This window comes from Orcinus orca, chromosome 9, assembly GCF_937001465.1.
Source record: "Orcinus orca chromosome 9, mOrcOrc1.1, whole genome shotgun sequence".
Classification (NCBI taxonomy): Eukaryota; Metazoa; Chordata; class Mammalia; order Artiodactyla; family Delphinidae; genus Orcinus; species Orcinus orca.
This window is the reverse complement of record NC_064567.1, coordinates 89,093,334-89,115,286: the sequence shown is the minus strand read 5'-3', so window position 1 is coordinate 89,115,286 and position 21,953 is coordinate 89,093,334. Positions and strand designations below refer to the sequence as shown.

Here is a 21,953-nt window from a genome sequence, read left to right as displayed (position 1 = left end):
AGTCTCTTTGAGGGAGATGCTTAGACATGAGGGCATTGGATTCAAGACGTGATCAGATTGGGCCTGAGCCCAAGCAGAACCCTGTTGTGAAGAGTTAACATCTTAGGTTCCCATTGCCTTTGGACTCTGAAGAAAATCAAATCTAGCCCTGAGCTTAAACTTTCCCCGCCTACACTCCCTTTAAAATTACCTTGACCCTTCAGTAAAGAAGTTGTCCCAAACAGGCTGCTGTAGGTGCACTGGGGCAGCTGGATTTCACGGTCAAGGCAGAAAAGGGAGGGTCTGTGGGACCATGAGTGGGGTCTTCAGCGGAGAGAGGGGCACGAAGGTCATCATCCCAAAGAGGAAACTCTTTGTCTCAGGAGCTTCCCAACTCTTTGCCCTTCTGTTAAAACATTGCGGGAGCTCGGAAGGTAGGATGGGAAAATTTCAAGTGTAAAGTATAATTTATTGATAACAAGATTACTTGATTTTTTTTTTTTTTGGCTGTACCGTGTGGCATGTGGAGTCTTAGTTTCCTGACCAGGGATTGAACCCCCACCCCCTGCATTGGCAGCCTGGAGTCTTAACTACTGAATCACCAGGGAAGTCCCAAGATTACTTGAATTTTAATTTATGATTAATACCTTAAGCTGGAAGACTATAATTCTGGTGACATTCAGACATTAGCCAAGATGTTAGGCAAAAAAGGTTGTATACAGGGGTAAGAAACTTGATTGCACTATTGGAGTCATATCCCCTGGGCCATTATTCACTGCATCTATAATGAGGCCAGTGTTGGCGGAGGGCAGTGGCAGAATTTACTACCTGAAACCCAGAAAGACAAAGATGGCTGCATCATTGGCCCACGTGGTGGATAGCCAGAGAATGTGCACGTGGTGAATAGTGTATTTCTGTCTGTGCCCCCCAAGGAGGGCCTTTGCCTTGGAGTAGATCTCCAAAGAGCACATGAATACATTTAACAGGATAAGATGCAATCAGAGATGATTAGAAGCATCGGTGATGCAGATTACTAGACAGATCAACAAAAAGAAAGTATTTTCTCTAAAATACGTGGATGTTTCTACCTTGACAGCCACGGTGTCTATTTCAGTCTGCTAATGGATTTGATATTCAGTCCACACACTATACAGCCTTATTTTGAAAACCACAGTCGCTGCAGTCAATCATTACAAACACTCCCTTGCATACGTCTTCCACTTCACGCTACCTGCTTGGCAAAACCACAGTCCTGAATCCATCCAACTCTGCCCTGCACCCGTGCAGCTAAATGTGGGAGCTGAATAACGCACCATCACCTGGATGTTAATTGAATTAATGACCATTAACTTCAAGTGGGCCTTTAATGCCACACTTCTCCATCTATTCTTCCCCTCTCCTGGGTGAGTTTTCTCCTCTCCCTGTCCCACCACCCCTCCCATCCTTGTCTTCCTCTTCTTTCTTCTCCTTCTTGTTAAATTGAGGGATAATTTAGGCTCAGTGAAATGCACAGATTACAAGTTTGATGATTTTGACAAACGCATGCAGTGTGTAACCCACATACCCATCAAGATATAGAATACTACCATCACCCCCAGAAGTTTCCCTTAAGTCCCTTCCCAGTCCATTCCTGTACCACCACCCCCAGCGGCAACCACAGTTCTGAGTAACTATTTCACACTTTTCCTTTTTGAGTAACTATTTCACACTTTTCCTTTCTCCTCAAATATCCAACTCTTCTTCCCCATTTTTACTCTCAGCTGATGATCTTGTTTCCTACTTCATAGAGAAAATGAAAGCAACAAAAAGAGAATTTTAATATGCCTGCCTCCACTTCTTCCCATCCACCAGCATTGCATCTGCATCCTTCCTCTCTCTGCCTGGATGGACCATCTCTGCTCCTGTCAAAAGCGAAGCCCTCCCATCCTGTCTCAGGTAGTCAAGAATAGCACTGCAGCAATTCTTTCCTCTTTCTCTTATCTAACTTCTGATATACTCCTGGATCCATTCCCACCAGCATTTATTTCTGTGCTATCATATGTCCCATCCTAAAAGGGAAATAAAAGAACCCCCTTTGACCCCATCCCCCCTACTATCCCCTGTTTCTTTGCTCATATTAGCAAAAATCAAAGTGTAGTTTATACTCTGGCTTTAATTCTTCCCTATTCTCTCACAAATACTTTCTATTCAGACTTCACTCCTGCCACCCCATGGAAACTGCTCTTCTCAAGGTCACCAAAGGCCCTCCACACTGTAAAATCCAATAGTAAAATTCTCAGTCTTTGATAGGCGTTGACAAGATTGGCCCATCTTTTCTCCTTTGATAAAATGTCTTCATCTGGTCTTGCAACACTTCTTTGGGTTTCCTCACTGCTCAGTTGTTCTCAGGCTCAGTTTGATCTGCTGGTTCCTTGTCTTCTTCCTTAACTCTTGGTGTTGGCATGCCTCTGGCTCAGCCCTGTTGATGTACTCTTAGTGATTGCGTTGGACTTGTGGCTTTAAGTACCACCATATGATGACGTTTTCCAAATTTTTGCCTCTGGTCCAGATGTCTGACCTGAAATCCACACCTGTGTTATCCAACCTCCCACTTGACGCCTCTACTTGGGTGTCTGATGGAGAGCTCGCCCCAAACTGAACTCCTGACCTTCTACTATAAACCACTTTCCTTGTAGCTTTGCCATTTGGGTTGATGGCTGTCCATCATTGTGGTTGCTCAGACCAATATCTTCAAGTCATTCTTGACACTTTTCTTTCACTCGCACCCCACATCCAATCCAGCAGGAAATTCTGTTGGCTCTCTATGGCCAATAGTATTACTTTTCACCCAATAATCCAGTTTCCCTTTTGGCTGTGCCCCTCCTTGCAGGATTAAATATCCCCACTTTGATGAGTTTAGGAGTGGCCGTATGACTTGCTTTAACCCAATAAGTGTGGGTAGAATCGACGGAAATCATTTCCAGAGGGTGCTCTAAGACCCAGCAGGTGATGGCCCACAATGGTCCAGACAGAGGCAGCTCTGCCAGACTGGCCCCAGAGCCAAGTCACAGGGAGGAGAGCCACAGCCGACTCACACTGGCAATCGGGTGTTGTAAGCTGCTGATTTGGGGGTGTCTTGTTAATGCAGCATAGCTACTTCTTCTGAGCAATATGCTCTCCCTTCTGTTCCTGGTGAATCTGAGGTTCTTGATGTCTTGTCGCAGAAGGAATTCAGTGAGAGACAAAGCGATAGGTAAGATGTGGATTTATTTGGAGAACAACACGTTCCACAGATGGCGGGCCATCTCAGTAGGCGAGAGGCCTTGGGAGAAACACGCTCCACAGACAGAGCATGGGCCAGCTCAGAAGGTGAGAGGCCCCCAAATATGGTCTGGTTAGTTTTTATGGGCTGTGTAATTTCATAGGCTAATGAGTGGGAGGATTATTCCAATTATTTTGGGCAAGGGGCGGGGATTTTCAGGAATTGGGCCACTGCCCACTTTTTGACCTTTTCTGCTTAGCCTCAGAACTGTCGTGGCACTGGTGGGCGTGTCATTTAGCATGCTAATGTATTACCGTGAGTGTATAATGAGGCTCAGGGTCCACTGGAAGTCAACTCTTCCGCCATCTTGGACCTAGCTGGTTCTAACTGGTTTTCGTCATGTCCTATGGCTATGTCATTCTTTTAAAGGTTGTGCCCTGCTCCATTCCCTCCTGTTTCATTTCCACAAGCATCCTGACTGATCACTTCTACTACTAGGCTGGTTCAAGCCATCGTCATCTCATGCCTGGGTTACTACAATGGCCTCTTAACTGGTCTCCCTGCTTCTTTCCTCAGCCTCCTGTGGACAATTCTCAATAAAGCAGCCAGGGAGATCCTGTTAAAACCTGATTCACTTCTCTGTTCAAAACACTGCAGTGGCTCTTCGTTCCACTTAGAGTAAGAGACAGTCCATGAGGTCTAAGCCACCCAGCAGGATTGGCAGGCCTTACCTCCCTCCTTATCCCCACATGCTCCCTTGGTTCCAATCCCACTGGCCTCCTCTCTGTTCCTCAGCTCCGCAGGCAACTTCCCACCTTAGGGTTTCTCTACGAGCTCTTCCCTCTGTCAAGAATGCTCTTCCCCAGATATCTTCACACCTAACTTCCTTGCCTCCTTCACGTTTTTGCTCAAATACCACCCTCTCAGTGTGGCCTGCCCTGACCCCCCTATCAACAGTTGTACCCCTTTCCTCTGCCACCTTGGCATCTTTGACTCCCTGCTCTGTTTCTCCATAGCACTTACCACCTTTTAACATACTATATTATTTACTTTTTACACTGTATTCTAGTTTCTTGCTGGCCTTCCCCATTTGAATGTAAATTTCACGAGGGCAGATCTTTGTCTGTGGCATTCACTGATTGTACTAGTTGACTATTTCAGTGATAGCACATGAAAGCATTGAATACTTAGGCAAATTAGAGAAAATATTCACTGTAGAAGGCAGTGAAGCTAGAAGGAGGAGATGGCTATGCAAATCAGCACCGTGGGACCAGGGCCCATTCTCGCACAGCTCAGAGTGCCAGGAGATGGGGTGCTGGATGGGTGATCGGCTGTGCCAGTGGTTTTATTTATGGCTCTTCTTGTTGGGAGCAAAACAAAGAATGCTTGCTTTACCACCCACATAGGTCTTGGGTTTCTTATACTTCAGATATCCCATTTTTGGTCACATAGGATGCTGGTTTTAGAGCCAGACTTGCTTGTTATATAGCAGCTTCTCATGTATGAACACACAACCCATCCCCACTTTTCCTTTCCATCCATGGCCACGGATCCATAGAGGCTGAGTCCTCCCATGATGGGTAAACAACACAGCTCACCCATCTTTTGGGCCAAGAACCTAGAATAATGCCTGGTACGTAGTAGTTGCTCAATAAATTTGTTGACTAAAGGAATTCAGGAGAACAGCCAAGTCCAGGGATAAATGAAGCATTTTCTTCAAGCAGGCTGCATGCTAGCTCTGTCAGACAGGACTGGGCCATGATGATTGGGAGTGGAACCACTGTCTGACTGAGGCTTGACTGCAGGCTCATCTCCCAAGAAAACAGTCTAGAATGTTTGGGACCTTGGACAGAAGTTCAAGTGCAGTGTTACTTAAGGTCTTTAAATGACTAAAATGTTATAATTGTTGGCACACAAGTTAACTTGCAGTTAGTGGTTAAGAACATGGACTGTGGAGCCTGATTAGGTTCAAATTCCAATTCTGCCACTTAGTAGCTGTGTGATCTTGGGCAAGTTACTTAACCTCTCTGTGACTCATTTTCCTCATTTGTGAAGTGGTGGCAGTAATAATTCCTATCTCATAGGGCTGTTGTGAAGTTAAAGTGAATGCATGTTTATGCCAGTCCCCAGCACACAGGAAGTAATACATGTTTGCTATTTTATTGTCAGTATTATGTATGTTATCCTACCTTCTCTTACTCATCCACCTGTTGTGCTAAGTGGATTCTGAAAGCCAGCAAGAAGACACTGAGACCCCTAAAATGCTGTTGCCCAAACATCTGTCCTCTCCTCAGTGTGCTTGGTCAAAGTTGTCCCATTAGTTTTATATTTGTTTAATTTTTGATAGGTGGGGCTAAATTGCAGAACAAGTTTTGTTCATTTAAAACAGTCTTTAGATTCCCTGCTCCCCTCAAGTCCCCCTTCTCAATCTGTGATAATACGCCAGCCTTCTCAGGAAAGAGGGGGAGGTCCAAAGGAAAAGGAAGGCTGTTGACATAGTCCCCAGAAAACGGGATCTTTTCAGGCATGTGAAAAATGCATTGACGAGGAAATGGGGATTACAGAGAAGTTTGCTTCTTAATGCTTTTATTTTCTAAAATATGCCCAATGAACATGTATATTTTAAAAGTTAGAATAAAATATCATCTTTTATAAAATAAAGATTTTTTTAAAATCCTGCCAAAATCTCTCATTAAACAGCTGAAAGATCTACTAAAAGAGGAGCGGATCACATGGGATGAAGGGCGGAGCTCAGTGGCTTAGGTAGGTCTTGGAATGTGAGGGAGCCCAGGTGGGAAATAGGGGCGCAGCATGAGTGAGAGGTAGGCTTTCCTACAAACCTCAAATCATTTGGAAGAGTAAAAAAAAAGAGAACCAGGACACCAAAAAGACTCTTAGATGGCCAACCAACAATGTTTGAGCACCCACCGTATGCAAACTGCTACCCTAGATACTGTAGGAGAGATTCCAATGGATACGGCAGGGTTTCTATCTCCTGTTGCATCTAAACATGCACTTTAGAGGAGGAGAAGAGGATGCACAGCACGTGCATCATCCTCTTTTGGAGGGAAGAAATCTTTTAAAATAATGATGCCAGTTCTTCTCAAAGTACCCTTTGCAGACCAAGCTCATCAGGGATATCAGGGCTGATTATGAAAATGCAGACTCTCAGGCCTCTCCATCCCTGATGAATCAGCATGTCTGGAGCCTGAGCCAAGGGATCTGGCTCTTAATCAGGCACTTGGGGTGATTCTTATGCACAGTTTAAAATGTTAGAACTCCCGCTGCTTTGTGGTAGCTACCAAATGAATTAAAAGAGAAATAACTTTTGAAGGAGGATGGGAATGGATGGTTTGATGGAGGAGATTTTTTTTTTTAAATTTACTTATTTATTTATTTATTTTTGATTGCATTGGGTCTTTGTTGCTGCGCGCAGGCTTTCTGTAGTTGCAAAGAGCAGGGGCTACTCTTTGTTGCGGTGCGTGGGCTTCTCATTGTGGTGGCTTCTCTTGTGGAGCACAGGCTCTAGGCACGTGGGCTTCAGTAGTTGTGGCACGTGGGCTCAGTGGATGTGGCTCTTGGGCTCTAGAGCGCAGGCCCAGTAGTTGTGGCGCATGGGCTTTTTTGCTCCGCGGCATGTGGGATCTTCCCAGACCAGGGCTCAAACCTGTGTCCCCTGCATTGGCAGGTGGATTCTTAACCACTGTGCCACCAGGGAAGTCCTGATGGAGGAGAATTTGAACTGAGGCATTGGCTGGGTTTTGCTGACTGAGGCCAAAGGGAGGTGCTGTTCCAGGGTGAGGAATGGCTCGTCCAAGGCAATGACGTGACTGTAGCACAGGGAGGAGATGACGGTGCTGAGGTTTCTGGCAGTCACAGGCCCACCAGGCAACGTGTTTCCTGTTCTGCAATCTCACTGCCTCTCTTCCACGCACAACTAGGATGACGGAGCAGAAGGATTCACTGCGGAAAGCTGGCTTGGCTTGGTGCTCATCTGCCCCTGAGTGAGCTAAGCTCATCTGCTTTTTGCCTTCTGTCAAGTCAGCTCTTCTCTGAATTCAAGTAGAAGTATGAGAATTTCTTGCCACCTCGGGCTGGAAGTTTGCTGTTATCACCGCTTGAGATACCACAAGCAGACTGTATTTCCAAACGGAAAGCAGCCCTCTCAACGCCTGCCCCGCCAGGGCAGGGCAGACAGGCACTGGGGACACCAGGGGGGTTTGCCATCTCAGGTGGCGTCTGCGGAGAGTGAGTGCGAAGCAGCAGGAGCTCAGATGTCGCCACGTAGCAGAAGCGCCTGGATCAGCTGCTGGGTCTGCACGTGTGTTGATACATCCCTTCCTAGGCCACCTGGACGTTGTCAATCAACAACAAGCATTTGATGACCGACCCTACTGTGGAGTCAGCACTGTCAGCCTCTACCCCTTTCTCGTTTTCTAGCTGATGCTATTTGAGGCATATATAAGGGGTGAGAGCCTGGTGCCCATTTCCCTGGGGGGCCTGGGGCCTGAGCTCACCACTCTGCACCCCGACGATGACAACTCCATCAAAGTCGACTGCCTCCCTTCGGGACCCCACCACCGTGGTGGAGCAGAAGATACATGATTCGCTGCAGTAAGATACAGACACAGTGCGCGGGACGTGGAGATGTGCTGCCCAGACGGCCCCTCCGGGGAGGAGTGTGGACAGCAGACTGTTGTCAGCTGTTAGCCCTTCCAGGTCTGCCTCAGCTGCAGAGAGCTGCCCCGCCCCCCGCCGCCAAGGCCATGTCCACATCCAGTGACTGACTGAGGCAGGTGTATAAAGGCCTGGCTATCTGGCCCAGGGCCCGACAACTCAGATGGGCCTCCCAGTCTTTTGGTCTCTTTGTTCTCTTCTTTTCAGAGGTGCTAATCCTAAAGGCCTTCCCCAATAAACACCCACAGCCTTAATTCTGTTTCAGAGTCTGCTTCCTAGAGAACCCCACTTGCAACACATGAGTTTGAATTTCAGCTGGACTAATTAGGAGGTCTGTGACCTGGGGGAGGCAAGAACTTGTTATCGGTAAGACATCATTTCCTTATCTGCAAAATGGGAATCATAGTAACTTCTTCATACAGTTATTGTGAGTGCATTCACATACCTGGTGCAGAGTAATCACTCATAAAATTACATATCATAATCTTGGGCAAGTTATATAACTTCAGTGAGGCTTGGATCCTTTATCTAAATATAGGACAATACACCTCAGGATTTCTTTTTAAATTGAAGTATAGTTGATTTACAATATTGTGTTAGGTTCGGGTGTACAGCATAGTGATTCAGTGTATCTCAGGATTTTGGTAAGGATTGTGTGACATCCTGTGTGTGTTAGGTACTCAAGAGATATGCCCTTTCCCCCTGTTTTTTTCTTTGAAGTATCAGTAGTACCTTTATATTGTGAATTTGAAAAATAATTCCTCTTTATTTTCTTTCTCTTTATTGCTTACCCATTATCAGAGTGTAGTACATTTGTATTTGGAGGAGAAAAACAATGTAGAGCAGAAAGGTGGGGCTAAGGCAGAGCCCTGGTTTTGTGGCTCTCTTCTCTTCCATCACAGGTCAAAGGCCACCTCCTCCAGGAAGCTCACCCTGACTGACTCAACACATTCTGCAAACCACTTATACGACCTTTGATTCCCCTCTCTTTTTCTTTGGTTCATGTTTTTTAAGACTTTATTGAATTTGTTACAATAGTGCTTCCATTTTTATGTTTTGGGTTTTTGGCCACGAGGCATGTGGGATCTTAGCTCCCTGACAAGGATCGAACCCGAGCCCCCTGCATTGGAAGGCGAAGTCTTAACTACTGGACCGTCAGGGAATTCCCTTCCTTGGTTCATTTTTGTAATCCTTATAATGATATATTTCTGTGGATTACAATATTTCTATTTTTACGTTGTAAAAGCAGGGAAGGTAACTATCTTTTAAAGAGGCAGGGAAGGTATCTATTTTTTAAAGAGGGTCCATCTACCTGAACATTGCTGTCTATGTTCCCTGGGAATGTTTATTGGTTCCTATACTAGTTAACAGTGACCACCTCTTACGGAAGTGCTGAGTCTTGCTGGATGCACTGGGGGATGCTCCAGGAATTCCTGCTGACTTGACAAGGAATATGAGAGCCAGATAGGGTCTTCCCCTCGTCCAACTCTGTCATCTCACCCACGAGGAAACTTTGTTTAGGTCAGCTCTGTTTTCAAATAATGTCATTTAAAGGCTCCTGTGGAATTTCTGTAGCCCCATCTTTATTATGTCTTCTCTATTTTATAACTTGACAGTAACATTTTTTTTTTTTTCTGATTTAAAGCTTGGTCAGTTCTAGGAACACTGTCTTATACTGACACCTACTGGGCAGGTGGGAAAATAACTGATACCTAGAACACTGGCGTTTGTTAGGACTAGAAGCAGAGGAATTATGTCTTCCCCATTACATTCATTTTTAATAAGCATCTTTCTTACAACTATTCTTGTTTTAAGCTTTCATTTCCATCTTCTCCTGCTAAATCTGATGGTCCATATTAGATTTTAGATTTCTTAGGTGTGATGATTCTATCCAATTAAGATGCTAAAAGCCCATAGTACCTTTAAGCAATGTCGTTCTGTAGATATACTTAATGTTTAATGATGAACAAGAATCACAGTCATTAACTGTGACCTTAATTCTGCAAGCACTGCGGCTCTGAACAGCTGGCATGTCAAGTGGGTCCTGTGAAAATTATGGGGCCATTATTAATCCTAGATCCACCTGTTGGTGGGAACGGCAAGAGGCCATCTGATCTGGATCAAAACCTCTCACTGATAGTAGTAAGAACCATCCAGGATGAAGGACGTAAATTCTTTCCTTGAAGGTTTCTCCAGAGCTCACAACCCTAGTGAAAATGCAGTCAAGTGCTTCACTATCCTCATGTGACTTGGTTATAAAACCACCTCTCTCCTGCTTTTATATAAAGTTTCTTTGTTCTCCTAAGGTCTGGCAATGATTAAGCAAATCGTACTCATAAAAACCTTACAGGGCTTCCCTGGTGGCGCAGTGGTTAAGAATCCGCCTGCCAACGTAGGGGACACGGGTTCGAGCCCTGGTCCGGGAAGATCCCACATGCCGCGGAGCAACTAAGCCTGTGCGCCACAGCTACTGAGCCTGCGCTCTAGATCCCGCAAGCCACGCCTGCTGAAGCCTGTGTGCCACAACTACTGAAGCCCTTGCGCCTAGAGCCTGAGCTCCGCAGCAAAAGAAGCCACTGCAATGAGAAGCCCAAGCACCGCAACGAAGAGTAGCTCTCGCTCACTGCAACTAGACAAAGCCCGCGTGCAGCAACGAAGACCCAACGCAGCCAAAAATAAATAAATTTTAAAAAATAATTTAATCTTTTAAAGTACTTTCTACTGGGTTCCATACTTTTTTTTCTTGTGGTAGATATATACAATCAAATATTATTCAGCCATTAAAAAGAAGGAAATCCTACTATTTACCATGACAACATGGATTAACTTGGAGGGCAAGGTGCTAAGTGAAATAAGCCAGACAGAGAGACCAATGTTGCATGGAATCACTTATCCATGGGATCTACAAAAGAAAGTCAAACTCGTAGAAACAGAAGGTAGAATGGTGGTTGGCAGGAGCTTAGGGTGGGGGAAATGGAGAGATATTGATTAAAGAGTACAAACGTTCAGTTATAAGATGAGTAAGTTCTGAGGATCTAACGTACAGCATGGAGACTGTAGTTAATGATGCTGTATCACATGCTTGAAATTTGAAGTCTGACTCCATCACTTATCTGTTGTGGATCTCAGGCTCCTCTTTGCCTCAGTTTCTTCATCTGTACATGGGGACAGTAAGATCATTCCGTATGGTGATTATGATAAATTAATGACACAGGGCTTGACACATAGTAGGTACCAAGTTATTTCTATCCCCTGTTTCAAAGCCATGCGGTTTACTTATGTCTGGCCCTGTATGCCGTCTGAATATCCCCCCTGTTACCAGTTCTTTCATGTGATAGATGCCACTTCTGGAGATCCTTAGGGCTGAAGCCTTCTTCTCTTCAAGTTTTCCAGTTGCCGCAAATCATCTCTGCTTCCCTCTCAAACTTCTCAGACATCCTTCGGCCCTTGAATTGTCTGTTTTCAGACTTTAAAAAATGGCCCCAGCGATTTACTTATTTAACAAACTTTTTCTGAGCTCCTGTAAAGTAGCAGCAGCATTGGTAGAATGGTGAATGAAACATACAAAAATCCCTATCCTCACAGAGCTTTTATTCCAGAAGAGGAGGACAGAAAAGCTAGTAAAGCATATGGTTTGTTAGACGATCATAAATGCTAAGTTAAAAAATAAGGCAAGACGGGTGATAGGGATTGTGTGTGTATGAGTGTGCATGTATTTGGGGTGATGGTCGCCTCGCTGCTTTTAGAGCTGTTTGGGGGACAAGGGCTGCCCTGGGAGCCCTAGGCTTCTTGTGGTGACATAAACAGGGTTAAAGTATGCTGAGGTTGGTCCTGATGGTCTCAAGGAAGATAGTGGTGTGGAGTGTAGAAGCATGAACGGTCCCCTCTTCATTTCTGCCAAAGGGGATGTGGAGGGAACATGGGGAGGGCTTCCCTGCTCTTATTTGGAGCAAGAGGAATCAGTGGGATTCCCTTTGATTCCCTCCTTCATTCAGGCAGGGGAACTTCGTAAATGTTGACTTCTTGAGACTCTGACCCTGACAGGCATTAAAACAAAAAAAAAAAAGAGGAAGCTCAGATGTTGTTTTCTTCAAGGAGCCCATCCCAGTGCTCTGGAATGCGAGAGAGGCACGGAGGACCTGAGCTAGCCCATCAGGGAATGAGCCCTCTTTCTTGAGTGGCTATCATAAGATATGATACCAAGAAACATCGCTAAGACAATATTTAGCAAATGTGGCAGAATGGTGGGGGGGCATCGGCTGGGAGTGGAAAGTCTGCTTTCCCCTTTTGACTGACTCTTGGCTTGCTGCACTTACCCCTCCAAGTCTGTTTCTTCTTCTTCTCTTTGACGAGGAGGCTGGCCTCTAACATCTATTTCTGATACAAAATTCCATGACTTTAAGAAGTTAGAATTTTATCTGTCAGAGTTTTGAAAAGGAAATAGAGGACTTTAGAGCATAGATAGAGTTTCCATTTCATTTCATTTCGTTTCGTTTCATTTCATTTCATTTATTTTTTCGTTCCTGTTGATTTTGGAAGTAACGGATGTAGGGAAGGCAGAATTGGCTTTTGTTGTTGGTTTAGAGAAGCAGATTAGATTTCCTGGATAATAGCCTAACATACCAGAGTGGATCTTTCAAAGAGTGGGAAGAATTTGTTTGGCAGGAGAATTGCTGATTCGTTCAAGAGGGCTTTTCCACTCAGTCTTCTGGACGAGGGAGAAAAAAATCCTGGTAAATCAACTTAAATGCCCCCATTATGAAGATGCCTGGTCCCTCTAGGCTGAATTAGTTGCTCCCTCCTCTGTTTCCACAGAAAGGCAAAGAGCAAGCTGGAGCCATGGGATAGACAAAGGCAGATGGCCCCCTGCAGCAGCAGTGCATATAAGATGAATACTTAATAAGTGTGTGATGAATGAATAAATAAATGGAAGACTGTCAGGAAGTAAGACCAACCAATAGGTAGGGGAACTGGGGAAATCAGAGCAGGTGACTTCAGATTTTCATTAATCCCAGATCAAATTCAAGAATTACTAAATGTGGTTTATGAGCACATACAAAAGGAATCATCACCCAGACCCATCGTGGCCTCATCAAGGACTGGTTTTGCTAGTAATCTCACTGGTAGAGTTTCTAGACTTGTAGGTTGGGGGAAGCCTGTGAACATAGTCTATCTTAATTTCAGGAAAGCAATTAAAGTTCCCCCTGATCTTTTTTGGTTAAGATGGTGAAATGAAGACTTGCTGATCATACTGTTAGAGTTACAGCTGATAGAAATATCTTTATTCAAATGGTGTTGGTTACAGCATTTTTGTAACTGGAATGGATATCTAGTGGAGTGCCTCAGGGTTAAGGTCTTGGTCTTAACTGTCCAACTTTAAAAAAATTAATTACTTTGAAGTGATTATATGTTCACAGGAAATTGTAACAAAGAATGTGTAGGGAGCTTGTATGTATGCTTTAGTCCATTTCCCCCAAAGACAACACCTTGCATAACTATAGTATGATATCAAAACCAGAAAATTGGTATTGGGACAATTGTGTGTGTGTGTGTGTGTGTGTGTGTGTATCTTTGTGGGTATCTCTGTCTATCTCTGTGTAACTTTATTACATGTGTAAATTCATGTAACATCACCATAATCAAGGTAACACTTGACAACCACTAATCTGTTCTCCATCTCTGGAATTTTGTTATTTCAAAAATGTCGTATAAACAAAATCATACAGCATGTAATCTCTTGAGATTGGCTTTTTTCACTCTTACTAATTCTCTTGAGATCCATCCAGGTTACTGTATATATAACTTGTGTTGCTTTTTTATTTCTGAGTAGTATGGAAATTTTATGGAAATTTCCATTGTATGGAAATACCACAGTTTGTTTAACCATTTACCTGCTGGAGGATAGTTAGGTTGTTTTGTTTTTGGCTATTATGAATAAAGCTGTTATGAGCATTTTTATACAGATTTTTGAGCACAAGTTTTCATTTCTTTAGGATAAACACCCAAGAGTGCATTTGCTGGGTTACATGGTAATTATATGTTTAATTTCATAACACTTCGGCAAATTATTACCCAAAGTAGCTCTACTGTTTTACGTTCCCATCAGAAATATGAGTGATTCAGTTTCTCTGCATACATGCCAGCATTTGATGTTTTCACTATTTTTAATTTTAGTCATTCTGATATGTATATAGTAATACCTCATTGAGGTTTTAATTTGCATTTCCCTAATGGCTAAGATGTTGAACATCTTTTCATGTCTGTATTTGCCCTCTGTATATCCTCTTCAATGAAATGTCTGTTCGTATCTTTTGTGCATTTTCTAATTGGAGTGAATTGGATTATTTGTTTCTTCCTGTTGAGGTTTGAGAGCTCTTTATATTGTATATTCCAGATACAAGTCCTTTATTGAATGTAAGATTTGCAAATACTTTCTCCTGGTCTGTAATTTATCTTTATATTCCCTTAACAGGGTCCTTTGCAGAGCAAAAGTTTTACACTTTGATGAGGTCCAATTTATCAAAGTTTTCCTTAAGGGATCATGATTTTTGGTGTCGTCTAAAAACTCTTCATCTAATCCTAAAGATGTCCTACTGGTTTTATTTTCTGAAAGTTTTATCATTTTATATTTTATGTTTAAGTTCATAATTCATTATAAGTTAATTTAACTTTTAAAGTCAAAGATATGGTAGGCATGTAGGTGACGCAAGCAGCTGGAATACAATGATGAAACAAGTAAGATAGAATTTATAAGCATGCAATATCAGAGACAGTTTAGTGTGCGGATTGAGAAAGTGGGCTCTGAAGCCAGACTGCTTAGGTTCAAATGCCTGAGCTGCCCGGAAGGCCTTGGGGAAGTCCCATAACCTCTCTTGTGTCTTAGTTTCTGCATCTGCAAAATGGGATTAATGTAGAGTACTTACCTTATATGGTTGTTATGCGAGCTTAATGAGAAAATACAGAGCACTTAGATCAGTATTCCAAGAAATGCCACCTATTATTATCACTGCAACTTGACATTGGTTTAAACATTGGGCAGTTACAGGGGAGACATGACCAAATAGGGAGTTTGTATGAAAAAATCCATTATATGCAAAGAAGTAGAGAGGTGAACTTAACATAGTTGAAAATTTTAACTTAACTGTCTGCCCAATTTTTGTCCAGTAGTAGATGTTTATAAATATGTATCTTCATCCAGAAATGGCAAGATTTATGCAGGATCAAAATGACAAGGCATTTAAATCCATTCAGTGGAAACCAGAGTCCACTTAGGACTGTATAGATACTCAAATGCATTTTTTCATATTCTTGGTGAGACTGTACAAAGCAAAGTCATTGTTTTAGATTAGCAGATACTAGAAAATGGCCAGTCATTATTTCTGTGCAAGTGTAATAAACCATCAGTAGGAACAAAAGGGCACTGACAGAGTTCATTGTCGTAGTTTGATGTGGGATCATGTAAATTCTCAGCTTCTTGCAGTGGGGACTTCTGGGTCCCCAGCCCTTGGTACCACTAACAGAATGCTGGGGCACGGATTTTAATTATGGTCTCTACCTTTGATGAAAATGAGGAATGAGGGAGATGTAGACCTAGGGGGATTGACTAGATGGAGAAGGGGTTACGGGAAGTGACAGGAAGAAGCCATTACAAATATTAGACATTAGAAGGGTGGGGCAGAGGAAGCAGAGAGTGTCTCAGATTACTAGAAAGAAGTGGGACCCCCTTGGACTGGGGTCTGTCTGGTCATTACTGTGCCAGGAAGCAGCTGAGGGCCACTGGGCAATTCACCCAGTCTCTTCAGTGCCTGGGTTTCCTTTTCTGCCACATAATAAAAATGGTATCTGCTCCACAAACTCCACGGGCTGTTATGAAGAATACATTTGCATGAAAATTTCTTTAAGCAAAACATGAAAATATGACATTGTTATTGTTTCATAGTAGATCTTTGTTCATTATTTTTATGGAATATACTCTTTTTAAAAAAATTTTATTGGAGTATAATTGATTTACAATGTTAGTTTCTGCTGTACAGCAAAGTGAATCAGTTATACGTATACATATATCAACTCTTTTTTTAGCTTATTTCTCCATATAGGTCATTATAGAGTATTGAGTAGAGTTCCCTGTACTATATAGTAGGTCCTTATTAGTTATCTATTTTATATACAGTAGTGTGTATATGTCAATCCCAATCTCCCAATTTATCCCTTCCTCCCCTCACCCCCTGGTAACCATAAGTTTGCTTTCTACATCTGTGACTCTATTTCTGTTTTCTAGATAAGTTCATTTGCACCTTTTTTTTTTTTTTACATGGAATATACTCTTAAGAGCTACCCCAATCTCTCTCTCCTTCTCTTTGCTTACTAAATGCCTTAGATTTGGGGGTTCCCCACTCTACCTCATTTAGCAGTGTCTCAACAGTGTAGTGTAACTGGCTTTACCTGAGATGCTGTTTTGTCTCAGTGACTGCTGTATGATGTTGTAGTCTAGATCATTAAGCTGACTCTCCTCTCCTAAATCTCTAATGTAGGGAACTGACCTGCCTTTTTCACTCTATGCCTTGCCACTTCTCACATGTTTATATGCCTGAAAAAACATGGATCCCAACTCTACCCAAGAAAACAAGCTTTAATTTGTCTTAAACAATAAGTAGCTGAGGTTAGCAGATGTAAGCTTTTATATATAGAATGGATAAACAAGGTCCTACTATATAGCACAGAGAACTATATTCAATATCCTATGATAAATGATAATGGAAAAGAATATTAAACAAAGAATGTATATATATGTATAACTGAATCTCTTTGCTATACAGCAGAAATTAATACAACATTGTAAATCAACTATACTTCAATAAAAAAAGAGTAAGTAGCTAAATGTTAGTTCAGGCTCCATTATGAAATACTCAAAGTTACACTGAAAATTGTGTGTGTACACGTGTGAAATAGGTTGAAGAAGAGACTATTTTTTTTTTAAGTTACCATAAATTTGTCTATTTCTTTGCAGAAAGCAGTGTTCTTTAGGGTTTACTATTATGGTCATCATTACCTTCAATTTTTAACTATGTGTTTAATCAATAAAGGGATTTTTAGATTCACTCACAGGTTTAGACCACAAACTGAGAATTAAAGAATTAATCCTTTGGGAGAGTATTTTGGGGGGAAAAAATCCAGTGACCACAAAGTCCCTTAATTATGAAAACATGAGGAGAGGATTGCTAACAGTGGGCAAAATAAAGACCTTGGAATAATATAAAGTTTTCTTAATTTGAATGCTTATTTGTTATTCATAGTTGATTTCCCCATTGCAACCTCATTAAAATAGAGTAATATGTGTATAAAGAGAAGAGAAATATGTTTATTTATTTAATGATTTGAGGAAGTACTGGGAAGACTGTTTTGTTGAAAATATTTCTCAAAGTTCTGCCACATGGAGAACAGTATGGAGGTTCCTCAAAAAACTAAAAATAGAACTACCATATGACCCAGCAATCCCACTACTGGGCATATACCCTGAGAAAACCATAATTCAAAAAGACTCATGTACTACAGTGTTCATTGCAGCACTATGTACAATAGCCAGGACATGGAAGCAACCTAAGTGTCCATCGACAGACAAATGGATAAAGAAGATGTGGCACATATATACAATGGAATATTACTCAGCCATAAAAAGAAATGAAATTGAGTTATTTGTAGTGAGGTGGTTGGACCTAGAGTCTGTCATACAGAGTGAAGTAAGTCAGAAAGAGAAAAACAAATACCGTATGCTAACACATATATATGGAATCTAAAAAAAATGGTTCTGAAGAACCTAGGGGCAGGACAGGAATAAAGACGCGAATGTAGAGAATGGACTTGAGGACATGGGGAGGGGGAAGGGTAAGCTGGGACGAAGTGAGAGAGTGGCATGGACACATATACACTACCAGATGTAAAATAGATAGCTAGTGGGAAGCAGCCGCATAGCACAGGGAGATCAGCTCGGTGCTTTGTGACCACCTAGAGGGGTGGGATAGGGAGGGAGACGCAAGAGGGAGGGGATATGCGGATATATGTATATGTATAGCTGATTCACTTTGTTATAAAGCAGAAACTAACACACCATTGTAAAGCAATTATACTACAATAGAGATGTTAAAAAAAAAAACAGCTCTGCTACATAGTTCTGAAAATCCACCGTTAGAGAATCATTCTTTGGGGAGTACCAGTTATCTAGGAGGGATACTTATTAAGCTGCTGTCAATCAAGAACACATATACAAGGCCACATAAGATTATCACAAAGTACAGGCTCTGGAGTCAGATGGACCTAGGATTGAATTTGGCTTTGGCACTTACTAGCTGTGAGATTCTGGGCAAATTACTTATCTTCTCTGAGTCCCAATTTCTTCATCTGTAAAATGGGGTTAATAATGGCTCTCACCTGATGGACACAATTTAAATGAGTTGATCTATTTGAATAACCTAATATAATACTTACTTTAAAGTAGGCTCTTAGTACATTGCAATGAAAATTATTAGCAGTAGTAGGAATATTTCATTTGAATTGGGGTTTGCATAGCTTTGGGGGTGCATGAAGCAATTCCAAGAGGTATACAGATTCAGATAATTTCAAGGGAATCAATTTCCAAATTCTCTCTCTCTCTCTCTCTCTCTCTCTCTATATATATATATATATATATATATATATTTTTTTTTTTTTTTCTGTATTCATCTGCTTACAAATGCACCTGCATCAAGCTGCTTCTCCTTTTCTGTCTTGCCTTCCACAATTTCCCTTCTTCTGCCTTACAGAAGAGGTCTCATCCAACCCAAACCATGCTATGGTACTTTGGCTTGGCTATAGAAACCTCTGGGGCACTGAGCAGAGGCAACTCAAACTACAGGTATTTGAGAGCCCTCTTTAAGCAAAATGGCACCATGAACTAAAGGTAATAGGGTATCATGTCTTTCTGTGTCTTATGCTTATCTCTGTTAAGGCAAAGCATAACTCTTATGGAATGAATGTGTCCCCACACAATTCGTATGTTGAAATCTTCACTGCCAATGTGATGGTATTTGGAGGTTGGGCTTTTGTAAGGTAATTAGGTCCTGAGGGCAGTGCCCTGATGAATACAATTGATGCCTTTATAAGAAGAAACACTGGAGCCCACTCTCTCTCTCAGTCATATGGGGTTACAATGAGAAGACAGCCATCTACAAACTGGGAAGAGGAGCCTCATCAGACACCAGATCTTCTGGCCTCTTGATCTTGGACTTCCTGGGCTCCAGAACTGTGAGAAATAAGAGTTTCTTGTTTAAGCCACACAGTCTATGGTAATTTGTTATAGCAGCCTGGACAGATTGAGACAATACCTTAAACAGATAAGCTGATGTATGTTTGGATGTTTTTGATTTCAAGTCTGTAATGGAATTATGTAGTGGAGGGGAGAGGTGATGGTTTTTTGTTTGTTTGTTTTTGGTCTTCATTACTGGCAAAGAAGGTATTGTTCCTGAGGAAAGAAATCGTTGAGAACAGAGTAAAAAGAACATTTCTTGGAAATATGGAAGATGGCAGCGCGTTATTCGCTCAGGTGACAAACTCATGATGGGTTTCTGTACTTAGCTAGCTAGCTGTTTTGAAATATTCAAGGTTTGAAGCAGCATGCTGGGAGATACCAGTCTGCTATGAAGCACCCTTTCTCTGCAGTTTCACCATCTCAGTAAAGAGGATGAGGTCAGTGAATATGCTCATTTATCTGCATTTTAGTCTAGTCTCACTGGTATAATTTGCATGATATCAAGGTGAAAAGACCCACATGTTCTTCCAACACGTCAACGTTTTATTTTCTAATAAGAAACATGTATTAGAGGTAAGTTAGTGTTTTGTGTTCTCTTGAATATTTATTCAAATTCATAGGAGAAACATTTTCATTAACTTTTGGTAAAAGTTAGCAAAATATGAAATCCATACTCATGTTTTATGAAAGTTAAAATGTCCTGCTCACTGTCACTCATCAACCACTTTTCTGCTCATTTATTAAATCCTACCATGTACATATTAGGTATCTTAGCTTGGGCTGCCATAACAAAATACCATAGACTGAGGGGCTTCAATGACAGAAATAGACTTTCTCATAGTTCTCGAGACGGAAGTCTGAGATCAGGGTGGCAGTATGGTCCAGTTCTAATGAGGACCCTCTTCCTGGCTCGCAGGTGGCCACCTTGTCCCTGTGTCCTCACATAGGGGAGAGAGATCTGGTGTTTCTTCCTATTGTTATATGGGCATCAGCCCTGTTGGATTAGGGACCTACTCTAATGACCTTATTTAACCTTTCTAACTTCTTCACAGGCCCTTTCTCCAAGTACAGACACACTGTGGGCAGGGGGTGGGGAGTGGTTAGGTCTTCAACCTAGGAATGTTGGGGGGACACAATTCGGTCCAAAGCATTAGGTTTAAGCAATTTAACAGGAATATGTTGCAGAATATACTTTAAATAATATTCTCAACAATACTTAATGTACATTTTGTAAGCATGTACTTATTTGCAACCGAGTTCTTTTCTCTTGCAATTTGCGTAAAATATTTAAACTATACTCCTAAAAGTAGAACATCTATTTAGTTTCAAAAGCAAATAAAAAATTTCCCCAAGTGCAAATCTAGTATAAAATGACCTAAGCAAAATATGTTACACATTTAGAAAACCAGCTTGATTTAATTAGTATTAATATTTCCCTCTCAAATGTTAATATACTGATTCCAATTCTGTGAAATGTGTAATTACCTAAACATAATTGACTTCAACCTATTTTGGGAAGAAATCACTTATATACAAATAAATATCCTCCATCGTCTGTCTGTATTTCTGTCATATCTTTAGTACGCATTTTGAGATGTCCTTACAAAATGAAATATGACATTAATATATGCCTTTGCTTACAGTCAGAAAGAAAAGTTCTGGGCTTCCCTGGTGGCGTAGTGGTTAAGAATCCGCCTGCCAATGCAGGGGACCCGGGCTTGAGCCCTGGTCTGGGAAGATCCCACATGCCACAGAGCAGCTAAGCCCATGCGCCACAACTACTGAGCCTGTGCTCTAGAGCCCGTGAGCCACAACTACTGAGACCACGTGCTGCAACTACTGAAGCCTGCGTGCCTAGGGCCTGTGCTACACAACAAGAGAAGCCGCAGCAATGAGAAGCCCGCGCACCGCAACGAAGACCCAACCCAGCCAAAAATGAATAAATTAAATAAATTTTAAAAAAAAAAGAAAAGTTCTAAAATACACAATTTCAATTTTGCTTTTAACCCCAGTTTCATCTATTTTAGCTCCATAAGCAAAAGGCCTCTGAGAAAAAGTTGAACAGTATAATCAGTAGCATGTGATAAGCTTTTTGGGTCATATTTCCTAGAAAGTGAAGAACTCTAATGACTGGGTAAAAAAAAATTTTTTTTGGTAAATTAGGTCATTTTCAATTCTTTGCTTTCAACAAAATAAAAGAAGGACCTAACCAAGTTGTCAATAGGTAGATAATTAGAAATATTTTGGGGAGCTTCCCTGGTGGCACAGTGGTTGAGAATCTGCCTGCTAATGCAGGGGACACGGGTTCGAGCTCTGGTCTGGGAGGAGCCCACATGCCGTGGAGCAACTAGGCCCGTGAGCCACAACTACTGAGCCTGCGCGTCTGGAGCCTGTGCTCCGCAACAAGAGAGGCCGCGACAGTGAGAGGCCTGCGCACCGCGATGAAGAGTGGCCCCGGCTTGCCACAACTAGAGAAAGCCCTCACACAGAAACGAAGACCCAACACAGCAAAAATAAATAAATTAATTAATAAACTCCTACCCCCAACATCTTCTTTAAAAAATATATATATATTTTTTGATAATAGATCACTGCTCTTTTTGACTTATAATTAAGAAGGCATTCAAATAGCACAGTGGCATTTCCATAGGAAAATGCCTAGAACTGAGCTGTCAGGGGAAGCAGCTGGACCTAGTTGAGCAGAGAGGACCCGTGGCTGAACACTTTAAAGTAGAAAGTAAATGTATGGTTTGCCTGACTTATCTTGAAAACCGC

General features: G+C 42.0%; 1 long non-coding RNA gene across 1 annotated transcript; it reads left to right on the top strand.

The window, feature by feature from the left end:
- The first annotated feature begins 1,830 nt into the window (after positions 1-1,830).
- LOC117203318 (uncharacterized) lies at positions 1,831-8,258 on the top strand. The gene is made up of 3 exons (XR_004486027.2): positions 1,831-1,914; positions 5,921-5,983; positions 7,162-8,258. It is a non-coding gene; the product is annotated as an uncharacterized LOC117203318 (long non-coding RNA).
- The last annotated feature ends 13,695 nt before the right edge of the window (positions 8,259-21,953 follow it).